At 48.4% G+C, this 21161-nt stretch overlaps 1 protein-coding gene across 2 annotated transcripts in view; it reads left to right on the top strand.

Moving 5' to 3' along the window:
• LOC101523324 (mammaglobin-B-like) overlaps nt 1–21161 on the top strand; it is a 233567-nt gene that overhangs the window by 63629 nt on the left and 148777 nt on the right. The gene's annotated exons all lie outside the window — the stretch shown is intronic.

The following is a 21161-nucleotide window of genomic DNA, read 5'->3' as shown; positions in this document are numbered from 1 at the left end:
CCGATCAGATCTAAATGGATAACAGATCTAAATCTACATCCAGAAACCTTCAAACTTTTGGAAGAAAATGTTGGAAACACACTGGAACACTTAGGGGTAGGCCCTCACTTCCTAAAAAAGACTCCAAATGCAGTAGAAATCAGGACCAAAATAAACAATTGGGACCTCATCAAACTAAGAAGCTTCTGTACAGCTAGAGAAACAATCAACAAAGTAAAAAGGCAACCCACAGAATGGTGAGAAGATCTTCGCACACGACATAGGTGATAGAGGGCTGATCTCCAGAATATACAAAGAGCTACAAAACAACCAAAATGTCAAAACAAACAAGCCACTCAAGAAATGGGCACGGGAAATGAGCAAACACTTCACAAAGGAACAAACCCAAATGGCAAATAAACATATGAAAAAATGCTCAAGTTCCCTGGCAATAAGGGAAATCCAAATTAAAACATCAGTGAGGTACCACCTAACGCCAGTAAGACTGGCCCACATGAATAAAAGCACCAACAACACTTGTTGGCGAGGTTGCGGGGAAAAGGGATCCCTACTCCACTGCTGGTGGGGCTGCAGGCTGGTACAGCCTCTATGGAAATCAGTATGGAGAATATTCAAACAACTCAAAATCAACATATCATATGATCCAGCAATAGCACTCCTAGGAATATATCCAGAACACTTGTTTTATGAGAAATCAACATGCACTCCTATGCTCATAGCAGCACAATCAGTAATTGCAAAAACATGGAAGCAACCAAAATGCCCATCAACAGAGGATTGGATAAGAAAGCTATGGTTCATCTACTCCATGGAATACTACTCAGCTATTAAAAAAAACAAAATGCAGTTCTTTGTGGCCAAATGAGCCAAACTGGAAACCATAATGCTAAGGGAAATGAGCCAATCCCAAAAGGTTAAATACCACATGTTTGCCTTAATTTAAGATGATATGATGTTATGTATAACATGTTATGTTTTGAATGTTATATGTTGTGTATAAACTAAAATTGAAGTATAGGTGAGGTGGTCACAGAAGGTGACTGGGAACTCGCATTTACTTTTAACATATTGGTTGCTCATTACTATGTCAATTAATTCCATAATGATGTAAATTTTTGCTGATGGTATGTTGGAGCTTTCAATTGACTGGGATGATACTCTGCTGGCTCTGTCTTCAGACCAGAGAGGGTATACCTAAGAAACCGTTGAACTTGACGGGACAATAAGATGCTGGACTCTATGTTTGGTATACGCTTGCAATGGGGGAATCTCAACTGAACTTGAGCTGTGGTTAAGCAACTAGGTGGAGGAATCCACCATGGTGGGAGGGTTTGGGGAGGGATGGAGAGAACCCAAGTATCTATGTAATTGTGTCACATAATACAATGTAATTACTGAAGTTAAATAATAAATAATTGAAAAAAAATTAAAAAAAAAAAAAGAATAGCACTAGCCAAATTCAACACATGTGGGGATAAATAGGAAGGATCATTCAGAATAGCATAATTTTCGCTTGTGTCACATAAAACACAAGGCCCTGAAGGACTCTGATTCAAGGATCTCACTGGTTATATAACCAAAAATAACTTATTGGAAAGGAAAGGCTGAGCACCAACAGAATGATTCTAAAAATGTTGGCTCAACTTCTTATACCTGTAAATGAAGATTTGCAAATTATTTTTTTCTGGGATGCATTGTAAATATTTGAATCGATGGGAAATGATCACCATAACATGTTGTATGCTTTTAAAAAAATTGAAGTTACAAAACAAAAATCACTTTACTGGAGGTATCTTGTAGCAACTGTTGGGTAATTTAAATAAATTAAACCTTTCAGTCCAAAAATGCTCAGACAGACCTCATCAAATCCTGGAAAGCAAACTGTTATTTCACACAAGTTAGCTTAGGATTTATGGTAACAATCCATGGCAAATGCCTTAAAGGAAACCCAATAAACATGCAACAATTCGTTTCTAGTCTTTTCAAAGGTCAAATGTGATCATCACATGGAAAAATTTATGCTCCATCAATGTGTTGCAAAGCAAATATGTCACAAATACCCAGATATCAAAATCAATTTTGAATAATTACATTTGAACTCAATCTCTAGCACTCACAGAAAATTTTAAAACACCTTAGACAAATTTGATTTTTTTTCTTCATTCTGCCTTACTTACTGTATCCTTAAAACTTGGCTGGTATGAACATCTGTACTTCTCCTGTACTCTTCCTCTTTTGAGTACATATGATCACTTCCCTTAGGTCTTTGATACTGAACGTGTTACCCTCTGCCTTCTGTGCTTGCTATTTTCTGGCCAGAATGCTTATCCAAGTTCCTCCCAGGACAGAGTCCTGCCTGCATCCAAGGCTCAGGCAAACAACACCTGCTGCTGCAGGATTCCTCACCTGAGACTCCCATCCCCAGTCAGTAATTGCATTCGGCTTTGGGATCACTTTGTTGTTATTGCAGAATTCTAATATGTTGCAGTGATTCTGGGAGCATTTTCTTCCTTTTTCAGTAAAAAGTAAACTAGGGAAGACTTTTTTTTTTTTTTTTTTTTTTTTTATTTTGCATTCTGTGACAGTTTCATAGGCTCTGAGGTTCCCCCTCACCCCTCCCCTTGCCCCTCCCCCACGGTGAACCCCCCCACCCCGTTGCATCGTTACAGTTCAAATTTAATCAAGATTCTTCCCCTGCAAACAGATGCCAAGCATATAGTCCAGCTGCTCATTGTCCAGATGGATTGATCGGCTTCTTGAGGAGACTATTTAGCTGCGAACAACCCCTATTGGTTTTAATATTTCTCAAGTTATGAATCACTGCCAGTCTCGCCTCTCCCAGCTCGATGAGGTCGTTGTAGAGTTCACTGGTTGTCACTGTCCATCATATAGTCTTCATTCGCCCAGTTTTCGCTGCCAACATATATCCGGGATGGTTGATTGACCCGTTCCATCCTCTGTCTTATCTTGGCTAGCGTTCTGAGTCCAGCTGGTCATCGCCACAATCAGTTTGTAGGTGCAGTTCCTGGGCTGATTTTGTTTTCGGACTGGAGTTGCTCCAACTTGCCCGTTCCCAACGCATAGGAGCAGGGTGGAGATCGGACTTTAGTCCAGTTCTGAGATGGTCTCCAAGGCTGCTAGCGAAACAGCTATTTCTGATGGTAAAAACCCCGTAGCTCGCCGCCGGGCGGCCAGCAGGCAGAGCCTGGCACCACTTGGTGCACTGGCCGCCCACAGATAGGGACTCCCTCACTGCCTCGCGGCATTGGTCTTGGCATGCTGAGTCCTGGTTCTCGGATCCGGCCTGGCCAGGCTGCCCCCCGCCCTGGGGAGCAGCCCGCCGTCTCTAGGCCAAGGTTCACGGTCCCTCCCGAACTGCCCGCCTCCAGCTTATGGCCGAGGGGCGGAGCTAGTCCTGTTCCCGAGGCTCCCCCATGGCGGGTTTACCTGAGAAGGAGGCGGTAGCACTTGGCCTGTATAGTAGCCAGAGTTCCTCACTGCCTCGCGGCCTTGGTCTTGGCATGCTGAGTCCTGGTTCTCGGATCCGGCCTGGCCAGGCTGCCCCCCGCCCTGGGGAGCAGCCCGCCGTCTCTAGGCCAAGGTTCACGGTCCCTCCCGAACTGCCCGCCTCCAGCTTATGGCCGAGGGGCGGAGCTAGTCCTGTTCCCGAGGCTCCCCCATGGCGGGTTTACCTGAGAAGGAGGCGGTAGCACTTGGCCTGTATAGTAGCCAGAGTTCCTCACTGCCTCGCGGCCTTGGTCTTGGCATGCTGAGTCCTGGTTCTCGGATCCGGCCTGGCCAGGCTGCCCCCCGCCCTGGGGAGCAGCCCGCCGTCTCTAGGCCAAGGTTCACGGTCCCTCCCGAACTGCCCGCCTCCAGCTTATGGCCGAGGGGCGGAGCTAGTCCTGTTCCCGAGGCTCCCCCATGGCGGGTTTACCTGAGAAGGAGGCGGTAGCACTTGGCCTGTATAGTAGCCAGAGTTCCTCACTGCCTCGCGGCATTGGTCTTGGCATGCTGAGTCCTGGTTCTCGGATCCGGCCTGGCCAGGCTGCCCCCCGCCCTGGGGAGCAGCCCGCCGTCTCTAGGCCAAGGTTCACGGTCCCTCCCGAACTGCCCGCCTCCAGCTTATGGCCGAGGGGCGGAGCTAGTCCTGTTCCCGAGGCTCCCCCATGGCGGGTTTACCTGAGAAGGAGGCGGTAGCACTTGGCCTGTATAGTAGCCAGAGTTCCTCACTGCCTCGCGGCCTTGGTCTTGGCATGCTGAGTCCTGGTTCTCGGATCCGGCCTGGCCAGGCTGCCCCCCGCCCTGGGGAGCAGCCCGCCGTCTCTAGGCCAAGGTTCACGGTCCCTCCCGAACTGCCCGCCTCCAGCTTATGGCCGAGGGGCGGAGCTAGTCCTGTTCCCGAGGCTCCCCCATGGCGGGTTTACCTGAGAAGGAGGCGGTAGCACTTGGCCTGTATAGTAGCCAGAGTTCCTCACTGCCTCGCGGCCTTGGTCTTGGCATGCTGAGTCCTGGTTCTCGGATCCGGCCTGGCCAGGCTGCCCCCCGCCCTGGGGAGCAGCCCGCCGTCTCTAGGCCAAGGTTCACGGTCCCTCCCGAACTGCCCGCCTCCAGCTTATGGCCGAGGGGCGGAGCTAGTCCTGTTCCCGAGGCTCCCCCATGGCGGGTTTACCTGAGAAGGAGGCGGTAGCACTTGGCCTGTATAGTAGCCAGAGTTCCTCACTGCCTCGCGGCATTGGTCTTGGCATGCTGAGTCCTGGTTCTCGGATCCGGCCTGGCCAGGCTGCCCCCCGCCCTGGGGAGCAGCCCGCCGTCTCTAGGCCAAGGTTCACGGTCCCTCCCGAACTGCCCGCCTCCAGCTTATGGCCGAGGGGCGGAGCTAGTCCTGTTCCCGAGGCTCCCCCATGGCGGGTTTACCTGAGAAGGAGGCGGTAGCACTTGGCCTGTATAGTAGCCAGAGTTCCTCACTGCCTCGCGGCCTTGGTCTTGGCATGCTGAGTCCTGGTTCTCGGATCCGGCCTGGCCAGGCTGCCCCCCGCCCTGGGGAGCAGCCCGCCGTCTCTAGGCCAAGGTTCACGGTCCCTCCCGAACTGCCCGCCTCCAGCTTATGGCCGAGGGGCGGAGCTAGTCCTGTTCCCGAGGCTCCCCCATGGCGGGTTTACCTGAGAAGGAGGCGGTAGCACTTGGCCTGTATAGTAGCCAGAGTTCCTCACTGCCTCGCGGCCTTGGTCTTGGCATGCTGAGTCCTGGTTCTCGGATCCGGCCTGGCCAGGCTGCCCCCCGCCCTGGGGAGCAGCCCGCCGTCTCTAGGCCAAGGTTCACGGTCCCTCCCGAACTGCCCGCCTCCAGCTTATGGCCGAGGGGCGGAGCTAGTCCTGTTCCCGAGGCTCCCCCATGGCGGGTTTACCTGAGAAGGAGGCGGTAGCACTTGGCCTGTATAGTAGCCAGAGTTCCTCACTGCCTCGCGGCCTTGGTCTTGGCATGCTGAGTCCTGGTTCTCGGATCCGGCCTGGCCAGGCTGCCCCCCGCCCTGGGGAGCAGCCCGCCGTCTCTAGGCCAAGGTTCACGGTCCCTCCCGAACTGCCCGCCTCCAGCTTATGGCCGAGGGGCGGAGCTAGTCCTGTTCCCGAGGCTCCCCCATGGCGGGTTTACCTGAGAAGGAGGCGGTAGCACTTGGCCTGTATAGTAGCCAGAGTTCCTCACTGCCTCGCGGCCTTGGTCTTGGCATGCTGAGTCCTGGTTCTCGGATCCGGCCTGGCCAGGCTGCCCCCCGCCCTGGGGAGCAGCCCGCCGTCTCTAGGCCAAGGTTCACGGTCCCTCCCGAACTGCCCGCCTCCAGCTTATGGCCGAGGGGCGGAGCTAGTCCTGTTCCCGAGGCTCCCCCATGGCGGGTTTACCTGAGAAGGAGGCGGTAGCACTTGGCCTGTATAGTAGCCAGAGTTCCTCACTGCCTCGCGGCATTGGTCTTGGCATGCTGAGTCCTGGTTCTCGGATCCGGCCTGGCCAGGCTGCCCCCCGCCCTGGGGAGCAGCCCGCCGTCTCTAGGCCAAGGTTCACGGTCCCTCCCGAACTGCCCGCCTCCAGCTTATGGCCGAGGGGCGGAGCTAGTCCTGTTCCCGAGGCTCCCCCATGGCGGGTTTACCTGAGAAGGAGGCGGTAGCACTTGGCCTGTATAGTAGCCAGAGTTCCTCACTGCCTCGCGGCCTTGGTCTTGGCATGCTGAGTCCTGGTTCTCGGATCCGGCCTGGCCAGGCTGCCCCCCGCCCTGGGGAGCAGCCCGCCGTCTCTAGGCCAAGGTTCACGGTCCCTCCCGAACTGCCCGCCTCCAGCTTATGGCCGAGGGGCGGAGCTAGTCCTGTTCCCGAGGCTCCCCCATGGCGGGTTTACCTGAGAAGGAGGCGGTAGCACTTGGCCTGTATAGTAGCCAGAGTTCCTCACTGCCTCGCGGCCTTGGTCTTGGCATGCTGAGTCCTGGTTCTCGGATCCGGCCTGGCCAGGCTGCCCCCCGCCCTGGGGAGCAGCCCGCCGTCTCTAGGCCAAGGTTCACGGTCCCTCCCGAACTGCCCGCCTCCAGCTTATGGCCGAGGGGCGGAGCTAGTCCTGTTCCCGAGGCTCCCCCATGGCGGGTTTACCTGAGAAGGAGGCGGTAGCACTTGGCCTGTATAGTAGCCAGAGTTCCTCACTGCCTCGCGGCATTGGTCTTGGCATGCTGAGTCCTGGTTCTCGGATCCGGCCTGGCCAGGCTGCCCCCCGCCCTGGGGAGCAGCCCGCCGTCTCTAGGCCAAGGTTCACGGTCCCTCCCGAACTGCCCGCCTCCAGCTTATGGCCGAGGAGCAGAGCTAGTCCTGTTCCCGAGGCTCCCCCATGGCGGGTTTACCTGAGAAGGAGGCGGTAGCACTTGGCCTGTATAGTAGCCAGAGTTCCTCACTGCCTCGCGGCCTTGGTCTTGGCATGCTGAGTCCTGGTTCTCGGATCCGGCCTGGCCAGGCTGCCCCCCGCCCTGGGGAGCAGCCCGCCGTCTCTAGGCCAAGGTTCACGGTCCCTCCCGAACTGCCCGCCTCCAGCTTATGGCCGAGGGGCGGAGCTAGTCCTGTTCCCGAGGCTCCCCCATGGCGGGTTTACCTGAGAAGGAGGCGGTAGCACTTGGCCTGTATAGTAGCCAGAGTTCCTCACTGCCTCGCGGCATTGGTCTTGGCATGCTGAGTCCTGGTTCTCGGATCCGGCCTGGCCAGGCTGCCCCCCGCCCTGGGGAGCAGCCCGCCGTCTCTAGGCCAAGGTTCACGGTCCCTCCCGAACTGCCCGCCTCCAGCTTATGGCCGAGGGGCGGAGCTAGTCCTGTTCCCGAGGCTCCCCCATGGCGGGTTTACCTGAGAAGGAGGCGGTAGCACTTGGCCTGTATAGTAGCCAGAGTTCCTCACTGCCTCGCGGCATTGGTCTTGGCATGCTGAGTCCTGGTTCTCGGATCCGGCCTGGCCAGGCTGCCCCCCGCCCTGGGGAGCAGCCCGCCGTCTCTAGGCCAAGGTTCACGGTCCCTCCCGAACTGCCCGCCTCCAGCTTATGGCCGAGGGGCGGAGCTAGTCCTGTTCCCGAGGCTCCCCCATGGCGGGTTTACCTGAGAAGGAGGCGGTAGCACTTGGCCTGTATAGTAGCCAGAGTTCCTCACTGCCTCGCGGCCTTGGTCTTGGCATGCTGAGTCCTGGTTCTCGGATCCGGCCTGGCCAGGCTGCCCCCCGCCCTGGGGAGCAGCCCGCCGTCTCTAGGCCAAGGTTCACGGTCCCTCCCGAACTGCCCGCCTCCAGCTTATGGCCGAGGGGCGGAGCTAGTCCTGTTCCCGAGGCTCCCCCATGGCGGGTTTACCTGAGAAGGAGGCGGTAGCACTTGGCCTGTATAGTAGCCAGAGTTCCTCACTGCCTCGCGGCCTTGGTCTTGGCATGCTGAGTCCTGGTTCTCGGATCCGGCCTGGCCAGGCTGCCCCCCGCCCTGGGGAGCAGCCCGCCGTCTCTAGGCCAAGGTTCACGGTCCCTCCCGAACTGCCCGCCTCCAGCTTATGGCCGAGGGGCGGAGCTAGTCCTGTTCCCGAGGCTCCCCCATGGCGGGTTTACCTGAGAAGGAGGCGGTAGCACTTGGCCTGTATAGTAGCCAGAGTTCCTCACTGCCTCGCGGCATTGGTCTTGGCATGCTGAGTCCTGGTTCTCGGATCCGGCCTGGCCAGGCTGCCCCCCGCCCTGGGAAGCAGCCCGCCGTCTCTAGGACAAGGTTCACGGTCCCTCCCGAACTGCCCGCCTCCAGCTTATGGCCGAGGGGCGGAGCTAGTCCTGTTCCCGAGGCTCCCCCATGGCGGGTTTACCTGAGAAGGAGGCGGTAGCACTTGGCCTGTATAGTAGCCAGAGTTCCTCACTGCCTCGCGGCCTTGGTCTTGGCATGCTGAGTCCTGGTTCTCGGATCCGGCCTGGCCAGGCTGCCCCCCGCCCTGGGGAGCAGCCCGCTGTCTCTAGGCCAAGGTTCACGGTCCCTCCCGAACTGCCCGCCTCCTGCTTATGGCCGAGGGGCGGAGCTAGTCCTGTTCCCGAGGCTCCCCCATGGCGGGTTTACCTGAGAAGGAGGCGGTAGCACTTGGCCTGTATAGTAGCCAGAGTTCCTCACTGCCTCGCGGCATTGGTCTTGGCATGCTGAGTCCTGGTTCTCGGATCCGGCCTGGCCAGGCTGCCCCCCGCCCTGGGGAGCAGCCCGCCGTCTCTAGGCCAAGGTTCACGGTCCCTCCCGAACTGCCCGCCTCCAGCTTATGGCCGAGGGGCGGAGCTAGTCCTGTTCCCGAGGCTCCCCCATGGCGGGTTTACCTGAGAAGGAGGCGGTAGCACTTGGCCTGTATAGTAGCCAGAGTTCCTCACTGCCTCGCAGCATTGGTCTTGGCATGCTGAGTCCTGGTTCTCGGATCCGGCCTGGCCAGGCTGCCCCCCGCCCTGGGGAGCAGCCCGCCGTCTCTAGGCCAAGGTTCACGGTCCCTCCCGAACTGCCCGCCTCCAGCTTATGGCCGAGGGGCGGAGCTAGTCCTGTTCCCGAGGCTCCCCCATGGCGGGTTTACCTGAGAAGGAGGCGGTAGCACTTGGCCTGTATAGTAGCCAGAGTTCCTCACTGCCTCGCGGCATTGGTCTTGGCATGCTGAGTCCTGGTTCTCGGATCCGGCCTGGCCAGGCTGCCCCCCGCCCTGGGGAGCAGCCCGCTGTCTCTAGGCCGAGGTTCACGGTCCCTCCCGAACTGCCCGCCTCCAGCTTATGGCCGAGGGGCGGAGCTAGTCCTGTTCCCGAGGCTCCCCCATGGCGGGTTTACCTGAGAAGGAGGCGGTAGCACTTGGCCTGTATAGTAGCCAGAGTTCCTCACTGCCTCGCGGCATTGGTCTTGGCATGCTGAGTCCTGGTTCTCGGATCCGGCCTGGCCAGGCTGCCCCCCGCCCTGGGGAGCAGCCCGCCGTCTCTAGGCCACTAGGGAAGACTTTAAGATCTGATTGCACTTATTCTTACATTAAAACTGCAGCAAACAGCACAGCTCATAAACTGGAGAGAGGCTCCATGGCTAAGACTAACATTGGATACTCATGGTTGAATAAAGGCATAGGTGAAAGTGCGATCTACAAATAATTGTGTAGTCCTGAGAATTTAATGTAGGACAGCGTGAGGGAAGCTCTAACAACTGCCAACTTTACAATGGTTTTCATTGTTCCATATAAATATTTTCTCTTTCACAAGTGTCATTGCCCTCTAAATTCCCAAAGGAGAATGAAGAGCAGAGGCTGCTTTAGAATTCTAACCCAAATCAGCCTGAACAACGACCACATCACCATCCTATTCAACAATTCCTACCTTAAGGAATCAGTGATTCTGCTCATACACAACCACCACGAAGAAACTAGAAGGAGCATTTTAAGTACAAGTCAAGAAATAGGCAAAAAGAAATTCTAAGAAATATAAAGGACCAGGGTAGCTGTGGGACGGACTGGGCTAGGTCTCAACCCCTACTGAGCCATGTGTAAGCTGTATGTGGGTATGGATGAGCCATGGCTGGGCTGAAACATTCAACAGCAAGAACCAGTTTGGGTTGAAGGCCAGTCAGGAAAAATTACTGTTCTTCCTAGGACAGGAGGTAAACTGAGTAGTGCTGGCTCATGGATCCCGGGTATGTGCAAAATCTGGCATTGGAAGAGGTTCTGATGGAGGAGCCTGGGCAACTCTTCTGGCAGGACACAGACCCTACAGGTAAGCACAAGAAGCATGATAGGAAACAGCCCAGAACAGGCCATGGACAGTTTCCCACTGGCATACATTTGGCATGGGTCAGAAACAGACCAGGTTGAATCAGTTCATGTCATCCACTGGCAAATCCGACCACTGGAACAAAGTGTGGGTTGAGCCAGGTTTTGTCACGACAAAAACCAGTACACAACACAGAATGCCAAGGTGAGGTTACCTGTACCGGATGTGACCACAGAGCTCAAACAGCACACATGAGAACCAGGAAGGTAGGGGGCAAAGCTGGCTGGGGGAATATTGGGGGGGGCTCCATCGCTGAACAGCTACTCCCACTGGAAAGCATGAGCTGGGATGGGAGCAGATCAGACTAAGCAGGGCTACGGAACCTGTGGGCCTCATGTGGACTAGATCAGGGAACAGCCAGGCTGGGCTGACTATTCCTACTGGTGCAAACAAAATTAGAGTGGGTGAGGGTTGTTTGGGCCTAGCCGCAGCATCAACTGTCAGAAGCTGGCACTGGGGACTAGTTCTGTCAAGTCAAACCACAGAACCACCTGGAGAGTACATAATCTGGGAGTGGGAGAGGCCTGGGAAGGAAATAGTGGGCTCCTCCCTCTCGGGTCACCACTCCCACAGGAGGGCACGAGAACTAGCACAGGGGCTGGGGTGGCTAGGCAGAGAGGCACCCATCAACATCTGTGAGGGTTGGATAGTTGAGCTGGTTAGATGGAACAAGACTTTAATACCCATTAACAAGCATGAGACTCAAATGGGACGTGGGACAGACTGGACTAGTCTTCTATACATACTAACAAACCAGGGTAGCGTGCGGGTCTGGTGGGGTTACTGTGGGTTGCTCTGACTAGGTTGCAGCTCCCACTGATTTGTGTGAGGGCCGAGTATGTGCTGGCCAGATACAGGCTGCACTGTAAACACCCATTGGTTCCAGTGGAAATCAGGGCTGAAAACAGAACCAACCCAGCAATTGCAACCACTAGCTGATTGGGGCGATGGACTGTGCTAGGCCCTGTACTTGTTAGGACATACAAGAATCTGGTTTGGGAACACCTCAGGCAAAGTTTCTTTGGGGATCTCCCCAATTGAGCTTCTGGACTCAGAATGCTAACCATCAAATGACAGAAGACAGAACAAGTCAATCAACCACCTCAGCTATATGTTGGCAGTGAAAAACTGGGCAAATCGGAGACTCTATGATGGACTATGTCAATCAGTGGATTCTTCAATGACCTTATCGCACTTGGAGTGGTGAGATTGACAGCTATTCATAACTGGTGAACTATCAAAATCACTTGAGCGAGGTCCTCGGAGCATGGCCCCAATTCGGAACCTGGGGTGTTAGGGAGACTGGGTGGGGCTTCTTCCTTAATATGCCCCTTTACCTCAGATACATGAAGGAAACAATATGGAAACAATAGTCTTACCCACTTTCCTATAATGCTTGAACATTTTTACCCAAATTAACTATGTAAAGATTGTCAAAACTATAATAAATAATGGAAAAATTAAACAAAAAGGAATTCCAAGAAATATAAAACTGAAGGTCTGAAGTCTGAATAATGACTAGATGATTTGTTTGATTCAACTGCAAGCAGAAACAGAACAGCAGAACCAGAGCAGGTTGTGTGGGAACAGGGTGGATCTCACAGCTCAGAACCTCACAGGAGCCACTTTGGGTTCAATTTTGTGCAGAGAGGCAACAGCTTTAGAATGGGATGTGAATTCATTGAGCCTGGAATGAATTCATTTCTGGTTCAGTGAATTGCACCAACGTGGCATCCTACAGGTACCACCAAAAATAGGTCTTCGTAATCCCACACCTGACAACCAGAAGACCCAGATCTCCACCAGCAGGATGTCAGGCACCATTTTGTACAGTGTGGCAAAAGCTATGTATAAATGCTGAGCTGGGAGCAAAATCACTTGCAGGTCAGTGCATTGCATTAGTCTCACATCAAAAATAATACCGACTTTGGCACACTATGAATAAAATAGGCCCAGATGGCCCTCAGAACTAACAGCCAGTCAGTTCTGGCAAGATCAGCACCAACAACTACCTAGTTATTTAGGACAACTGGTGTCTCCCTAATCCTGAGAACTGCACAGATTAGAATTGGGAGAAAGCTTATACAAAACAATGCTACAGCCATAGCCATAGCATGGGAGCACAGGCTATGGAGAGTGGTGAGCCAGGAGCTGGAGTTATGAAGACCATGGAGGAAGTCTGACACAAGAGCCCAGACCTGAAACTCCCTGGAGGGAATGGCACAAGTGACTGCAAACAAAGAAACAGGTACCAACCACAATTAAGTAAAATTGAACTGTAGACCTCTAGGTGACACAGCTTAGAAACCTGCCCTAAGGAGAAGAGCTTCTTCACCAGAGATACAATGACCAAGAGCAAAAAGAAGACACAGAGGCACAAGGAATATTACTGAAGACTCCCCAAGAAAGGAACAAAAGCCTTTGCCAATCTGAGACTTAACTCAGGAACACAACAAAGAATGGGGATACAGAATTCAGAAAACTCAGTATAAAGCTTCTTATCAACAAGCAGAAGCACATACAGGAGTGCAAGAAATTCAAGGAATATGTCACACAGGAAATAGCAACACTGAAACAAAATCAAGCCAAAGTATTGGAAATGTAGGACACAATAGAGCAAATTAAAAGTTCAGTGGAAAACCCTAATAATAGCAAGAATGAGGCAGAAGACAGAATCTCAGAATTGGAAGATATTCCTTTTCACAATGGGGAAGCAATCAAACAGCTGGAAGTAGAACTGCGTCAAGCTGAAAAAATATTCAAGAATTAAGAGACACTAGTAAAAGGCCAAGCATAAGAGTTAGGGGAGTCCCAGAAGGTGCAGAAAGAAAAACTGGTTTTACAGATACACTTAATGAAATAATAAGGGGAAAGTTCCCTAATCTAGAGAGAGAATTGGGAAACAACATCCAGGAGGGGCACAGAACTCTCAACAGGCTTGATCAAAAGCGATCTTCACCACAACACATGATAATCAAGCTCTCTTCTATCGAACATAAAGAAAAGATCCTTAAATATGCATGTAAAAAAACCAATTAACATAGAGAGGAATGTCAATTAGAATCATAGCAAACCTCTCATGGTAATCTGTGCAGGCCAGAAGAGAATGGAGCAACATAGTCCAGATTCTAAAAGCAAACATTTTCACCCCATGATGTCATATCCAGCAAAGCTTTCTTTGTCTTTGCAAAGGAATTAAAATTCTTCCACAGCAAAGCAAAGCTCAAAGAATGTGCCCCTTCCAGACCTGCCCCACAAACAATACTTGAATATGTTCTCTTGAACAGGAATAGAACCCACCAAAACCAAAGGCAAATGTAGAGAACATCCCAGTAAATAACAACAGAAGACTAAATCAAACAATGAACAAGCAATTGCTAAAATTACAGGACAAACTTACTACCTTTTCATATTAACCCTGATTGTAAATGGCTTAAACCCATTAATCAAACATCATAGATTGGTAGATTGGATTAAAAACAAAACCCATCTATTTGTTGCCCACAGGAGACACATCTCACCAACAAAGATCAGTGGAAACTATATCATGGATTTTGATGTTTTCCTTTTTATGTCATTTCTTCTAAATAGATTTTTTTCTCATATTAAATTCTTACTGACACATAGGTCATGCTGTAGCATTATTTTCTTTAAGAAGGCTTTTGATTTTCAGCACATATTAGTCATTCAGTAGTATATTATTTAATTTCATGGCATTGTTAGTTTCTTTTTTCTTCCTGTTGTTGATTTTGTTTGTGGCTTTTCATTTAAGGGAATGTATAGTAACTGTGTAATGGAGACTATCATGTCCAGATGTGTGGGTACAGTGCAGTATGCATCTATACTTCCAGATCAAAGATGGACTCCCAATGAAACTGCTTACTATATCTTGACAACTGGATGCTGGACTCTCTGCTGTTGTCCAGGCCCACGATGATGAGCATACAAATGTGTATAGGGAACTGTTGTAATAACAGAGGGGAAATCATTGTGTGTAAGTGGGAACTTAACGATTGGGTCCGGAAAATCCCAGAGCCTATGATACTGTATCTTCACTTGATCTTAGCCAAAAGGCCGAGAAGCGATGTGATACTGTATCTTAAAAGAAAGTAGTAGTAATAATAGTAAGAAGAAGAAGAAGAATGAAAAAAGAAAAGAAAAAGAAAGACCTCAAAAAATAACAGGGGTTGTTAAATAATTTATTAATTAATTAATCTCAACCACCTGTGAGAGTGACATAATCTTTGGGAGACAGACTACAATTTCTATCAACCCTGTCAAGGTGTTAGTGCTCAAACCCCTTAAATATTTTGGGGTTTTGGGGAGCACTGTGGTATAGTATGCTAAGCCTCTGACCAGCATTCCATTAGGGTACCTTTCTGAGTACTGCCTGCTTCACTTCCAATCAAGCTTCCTGCTAATGGACTGGGAAAGCACAGTGAACTTGAACATGTTTCGGTCCCCATTGGGAAGACCTACCCACAAATGTTGCCTGCATCAGCTTCTGACTGGTGCTCCTAGATACAATGCCATCTGGCTCATTTCCTCCCTGTAGAGTTCTCAAGCCCAAGGACAAGAATATTTCTTCCCAGCTCTCTAGAAAGCTAAGTCACATTCCCAAAGTCATTTCGAATTGTGGAGTGCAGAGGGACAGCAAGCCACAAGGAGTCACCAAATAAGTGGGAAAAAAGCTGGAAAACGTTTTGATGATTGGATATTAACAACTTTTATAGCAATCAGAAATCATGTGATACATCCATAATTCTCAGGTAAAGGAAAATGACTCCCAAGGAAACACGATTGAATTTCCCCAGCTCAAATTTTCTGTAACAGGACATTCAGAAAGGTATGCATTTATGAGGTTTTATATACATGAACAGGAAAAGGATAAGAACAAACACTGTAACAAGGAGGGAGGGAAGCTTGGTTATCTACCTAGCATTGTATTATATTACTTAGAGTACATAAAATCTGTCCCTTTTACACTTAAGAAAACCTATTAAAGCAAGAGGAAGAGAACCAGCATGAAAACAGAAAAAAAACAAATTACGTGACGGTAGCAACATCATCACCACAGTGAATATAGAAGCAATGATGACAGTGCAAGGTCACATCACAGGATTTAACATGGAAGTAATTTCACTATGGAAACCAATAGTATTAAATTAAAAATAGAGGCCAACAAACCTGTAGGAGTGCAAACAAGTAGGAACATGTTAATATTGAATTAGAACAACAAATTTCTGACACAGTGGAGAACAGATCTATGTAAATAGCTAATGAACCGAACCAATGTTTCCATCAGTGTGAGAATTAAATATTTAAGTATACGTATCAGATTCAGCCAACATATATAAGCCTCAATTTTGGAGAAAGAGTAGAGAACAATTAATTTATCATTCCTGGAACTAGCCCTATCCCTGTTAGCTAAAACAGCTACAGCCCTGAACCACAGGTGTACTAAGAGAGTCTCAGAAAATAATGATTGCTTCTTCAAAAGGTGAGCCATGACGACCCAGGCTGTGCATGGAAGAAGCTCAATGACTTTTTCTATTCATCTCCTGTATCATCAAAGCTATCCAAAACCTCAAAATGGAAACAATGGCATGATGACACAGTGTTTCAATGAAAACTGATGCCTGGTTTTAGGGTATTTCTCATCTTTACCTTTAAGGCATTATATTGAGATTATTTTCTATTTCTCCATAACTTCATGAGGTTCCCTGCACCATATACGTTAAAGTCTTAAAGATCAGTCAACTTTCCCTCCCCAAATCAATTACACAACTATTTACTGGCAACTTCTGCATGGTGATTATACAAATTTGAGAATTGCAAGGTGTATGACCTGAGGTGTTTGAACTAGGTTAAAGAGACCAGTGGTCAGGGTCCTGGAGATGACAAGAGAGACTGCGTCAGAGAACAATCAGATCCTGTATGTTAGTATACACAGAGAGATGCAGCAGACAAGAAAGAGCTAAGGAGAAGACTCCATTTCACGTCCATTTTCTCTGAATAACATGTCTCAGTGCCACGTGAATGCTGTCGGGACAACTGGTTAATAGCCTGCGGAAACAAGAAGATAGACCCACATCTTTCACCATGCACTAAGATCAAATCTAAATGGATAAAAGACCTAAACCTACATCCAGACCTTCAAACTTTTGGAAGATAATGTTGGAAACACCCAGTAAGATCTAGGTGTAGAGCCTGACTTCCTAAAAAACACCAAAAGCAATAGCAATCAAGACCAAAATAAACAAATGGGACCTCATCAAGCTAAGAAGCTTCTGTGCAGCAAGGGAAACAATCAACAAAGCAAAAAAAAAAAAAAAACCCACAGAATGGGAGAAGATCTTTGCACACTACATACGTGGTAGGGGGCTAATCTCCAGAATATACAATGATCTCCAAAACAACCAAAACACCTAAACAAACAAACCACTCAAGAAATGGGCATGGGAAATGGGCAGACATTTCACAAAAGAGCAAACCCAAATGGCAAACAAACATATGAAAAAATACTCAAGTTCCCTGGCAATAAGGGAAATCCAAATTAAGACATCAATGAGGTACCACCTAACACCAGTAAGGATGGCACACATACAAAAAACAACCAACAACACTTGCTGGCGAGGATGTGGGGAAAAGGGAACCCTTCTCCACTGCTGGTGGGGCTGCAGACTTGTACAGCCTCTATGGAAATCAGTATGGAGAACATTCAAACAACTCAAAATCTGCATACCGTATGATCCAGCAATTGCGCTCCTAGGAATATATCCAAAACACCTATTACACCAAAAACCAACATGCACCCCTATGTTTATAGCAGCACAATCAGTAATTGCAAAAACTTGGAAGCAACTGAAATGCCCATCAACAGAAGACTGGATAAGAAAACTATGGTTCATTTACTCTATGGAATACTACTCAGCTATTAAAAAAATGAAATGCAGTTCTTTGTGGCCAAATGGGCCCAATTGGAAACCATTATGCTAAGAGAAATGAGCCAATCCCAAAGGTTGGATACCACATGTTTGCCTTAATTTAAGATGAAATGTCAATATGAAAAACAGTACCTGTAAATTGTAATAGCATTCCAACCCCAAACAGCCCGTATTTCATGCAGTAAGATATTGTGATGTAACCAATGAACATACAATCAATGTGAGTCAGACTGTTTATGATCTCCATCAGAAAATTGTAAATTTGTAATACACTTTTAAGACTCTAAGCTACTCAGAAAGGTGGTGGGAAAGCAGAAAAATCTTCCATCTCCTTAGAAAGTGTGAGAAAGACATGAAGTATAACCTATCAGGATCATAACTGGTAACTCATAGACAACAGACTCAAACCTGCATTAGATAATAGTAAAACTACAAAGACATATGGGGGGAATCAAGAGTGATCTTGACAAGCTCTTAACAGGAGGTCATATGCACAAAGTCAGGGGGGACGGATCCCAGAGTGGAGCAGGTGGACAGGAGGAGGCTTGTATCCCAACTGTGAAGACTCCCAGATCCTCACCAAGGACTACTGGGCACCAAGGACTATATCCCTACTGCCAAGGAGACCACGGGAAATTGGAATGCCTTCGGAGGCCGAGAACTCTGAGGTCATCCACCCCCATCTGGATCTTCCACATGGTATGGAAGAAGCCCAAATCCTGCCTTGCAGGATCCAAGGTCATCGGAACAACAGCCAGGAGCTCTAAGCAGTACACAGAAACAAAATGACAGCAAACTTCCTTTCAGGACTAGGGAGAGGAGCTTTCTCTGGTCCTCGCTTGCTTCCAACTTTGGGTCCCCACTCTCTCTTGCAGTCACCATCAGGATCGCTCCAGAACCCCCTCAAAACAAACAAACTAGAATAGATAGACAGAGAACAACAAGAAAGGCTTAGAATCAGACAGGAAACGGTCAGCGTGGATTCACATTTACTTACTAGGTAGGACAAAAATGATTAGTTACTCCTCACTAGGGTAAGAGGATGGGGGAATCCCAGAGCCTATGAAACTGTGTCACACAATGCAATGTAATTAATTTTAAAAAAGAAAACAAAAAATGTACATGTAAATGTACCTGTACATGTTTTGCATGTTTTCCACACTAAACATGTTTTCCACCTCAACACTAAACATTGCTGAAACATATGTTTGTCCTTTAAAAAAAAAAAGAAAGAAAAAGAAAGTGATACTGAAAACCAGGAGTCCACAGATTTTCAAGGTCTCAAACAGAACAATAATAGTTTCTAAGAAAATTAAGCACAAAATTCATTTAGCACAAGAACCTCAGTCTATGCACAAAGACAGACCCAACTGATTCTGTAGGTCCCTGGTAATCACCCACATTGTGTGATGAGTTGAAAGCACACCTCATCTTCTGCATCCTCACTGTCTCCCAGGGAAGCAAAATTCTATATCAGTGATGTGCTTGCAACAACTACGGATAGATGAAGTGCCCACCTCATGGATGATCACACACCCTGGCTGAGTCCTGGCTGCCAGGAGTATGTTTGCTGTCATCCCAATCCATTTCATGCCTCTTTTCACCCTGAAAGAAAAAAAGAAGAAGAGAAAATCAGTAAACACAGGAATGAAAGTGAACATATCACTTAATAGGATTTCAATAAAAGGAAGCATTTGAGTTATTGATAACAATTTTCCCAATGCAACTGTTTGATTATGTCAGTCTCTACATTGTCATGGGTCCAAATGCTCCACCTCCTGGTTTCTGCATCCAGATAGGACTAGCTGAATTCCACGTAGGTAGATCTGTGAATCATGGTCCAATCACAAATTAACTATGTGAATCTTCCTTCTTCCTTGGAGAATTTGGGTGGCTCCCCAGAGAATAAATACAGCAGGAGTCTGTGCTCTCTACACAGTATACCACTTCAACTCAGTCACTAACAAGCAAAGATCCAACAACAACTGCTCAACATGAAGCTGGTCGTGGTCCTCATGCTGGCTGCACTCCCCCTTTACTGCTATGCAGGTGAGTTATGGGCAGGGAAGGCAACATGGGCTACAGCAGTTGGTAAATGTAACCAAGTTGTAATTCCAGTAACAGGTCAGTTTCAGTTTAAAGGGACAGCTGTAATAGCCCGAACAGTCATCACCAGTGTTGGGAAACAGCTGCTTTTTTATGGGCTTTGTCCCTGCCCTGGAGCTGTATGTTATCTTTGCTGACATCCAGTGTGCCTCACTATTGATATAGTACCATGAAACCCAGGATGAATCTCTGGAACAGATGTTAGAATGGACATTCAGAAGAATTCAGGAAGGGTGTGAAGGAATGGCAAGATGACATTGTGTTCACCATTGAGTTTCCTGACAGGCACTCAAGAAAATCCTGCACTGTGACAGAAAGCAAGGGGCCTCTGAGAGAAAAATCCCAAGTGACTGGATGACCCAGTACACCACATTGTCATTTATTTTTGCAGATAGTTCACAGGAGTGGAAACCTGAAATGGATCATGATCACAATTATGTAAATAAGTTATGCAATGATCCATGAAATGATCTAGTCAGAATCCAAATCCTGACATCTTTCTAACCTTCCCCAAAGCACAGGCCAATGCAGGGAAATTCCCAAGCTCTGTGCTCCACATTACATTGCTTATAAACAGCAAAGCTAATAGAGCTATTGCACATATTAAGTTTGAGACATCTGTTGCCCTTGGAAATCTTGTTATTGCTCTGAATTATAGTATTGACATGATATATTAATTAGTTTTTCATGACTTTACCTAAAATACTTGGTAGTACTCACAATGTAAGTAGTTACATACCAAACAAGGTTTATTTTGGCTAATGGTGTTGAAGGGTCCAACTGTAAGTTCCAGGAGGCGCGTTGTTCTGGGGTTTGATGAGCAGAGCAGAATGATAGCTCAAGGAGGATTGCATGATGAGCTTAGACAGACCATGGAAGTGCACTGTCTTCCCCATTTCTGTGACTGTATCATTTTAGACGTAGTCGTTTATGGGAGCAAAGGAGAGACACAGATCCTCTATGACTGATTCACCACCCTGTATAGTTAAGGCAGAAAAAGTACGGGGCGATGGCTAATATAACTAGGACTCCCAACCACATTCCACATCAGGCTATAAGTTCATTTTCTCATTCTTACTCCTCAGGTAATGGCTGCCAGTTCATGGAGGACTTGGTCAGTATGACTACCGACAAAACGGTATCGATAGACAAATACTTAATATATGTGGCTGATTACATAGACAATGATATTGAAAGAGAGGCTGTGGTGAAGTTCAAGCAGTGTTTCCTCAATCAGGACAACAAGACTCTAGAAAACTTTCTAGCCTTAGAGGTAATGTTGATTATATTCTATCCTGTAAATCAGTCACCAGGAAGACACCAGCTCTTCATCTGTCATGAGTAATGACAGTCAGTTACACTCATATCAATTTAGTCAGTTAAATTGTGTTTTTAGCATGATATTCTACTTCACTTCAAATCTACAATCAGTGAACATTTAAAAAATCCAAACAGATAGAATTAAACTTTATAAACATCTCTCCTAACTCTCACCCAAGTCCATACACACATGACTATAACACACATGTCAAGAGGTGTCACACAAGCACAGAGGCATGCACACTAAAACTATTTCACTGAGCAATAATTTTGGAGGAGACTGAAAACTATAGAATGTGTCTCTTGTGGGAGAAATTGCCTTAGAGCACTGGCCTCTCCTGGGCATCCATCATTGCACTCCAAACGTAGAATAAATGGTATAATGATTCTAAGTTTGCTTTCAGTGGTAATTTTCCTGTTGTCGTCTTTTAGAAAAAAAAATAACAAAACAGCAAGAAATCTTGATTTCAATATTAGATCA

The sequence above is a fragment of the Ochotona princeps genome, chromosome 4, assembly GCF_030435755.1.
Source record: "Ochotona princeps isolate mOchPri1 chromosome 4, mOchPri1.hap1, whole genome shotgun sequence".
Taxonomy (NCBI): Eukaryota; Metazoa; Chordata; class Mammalia; order Lagomorpha; family Ochotonidae; genus Ochotona; species Ochotona princeps.
The sequence above is the reverse complement of the archived record's forward strand: the minus strand, read 5'-3'. Positions and strand labels throughout refer to the sequence as shown.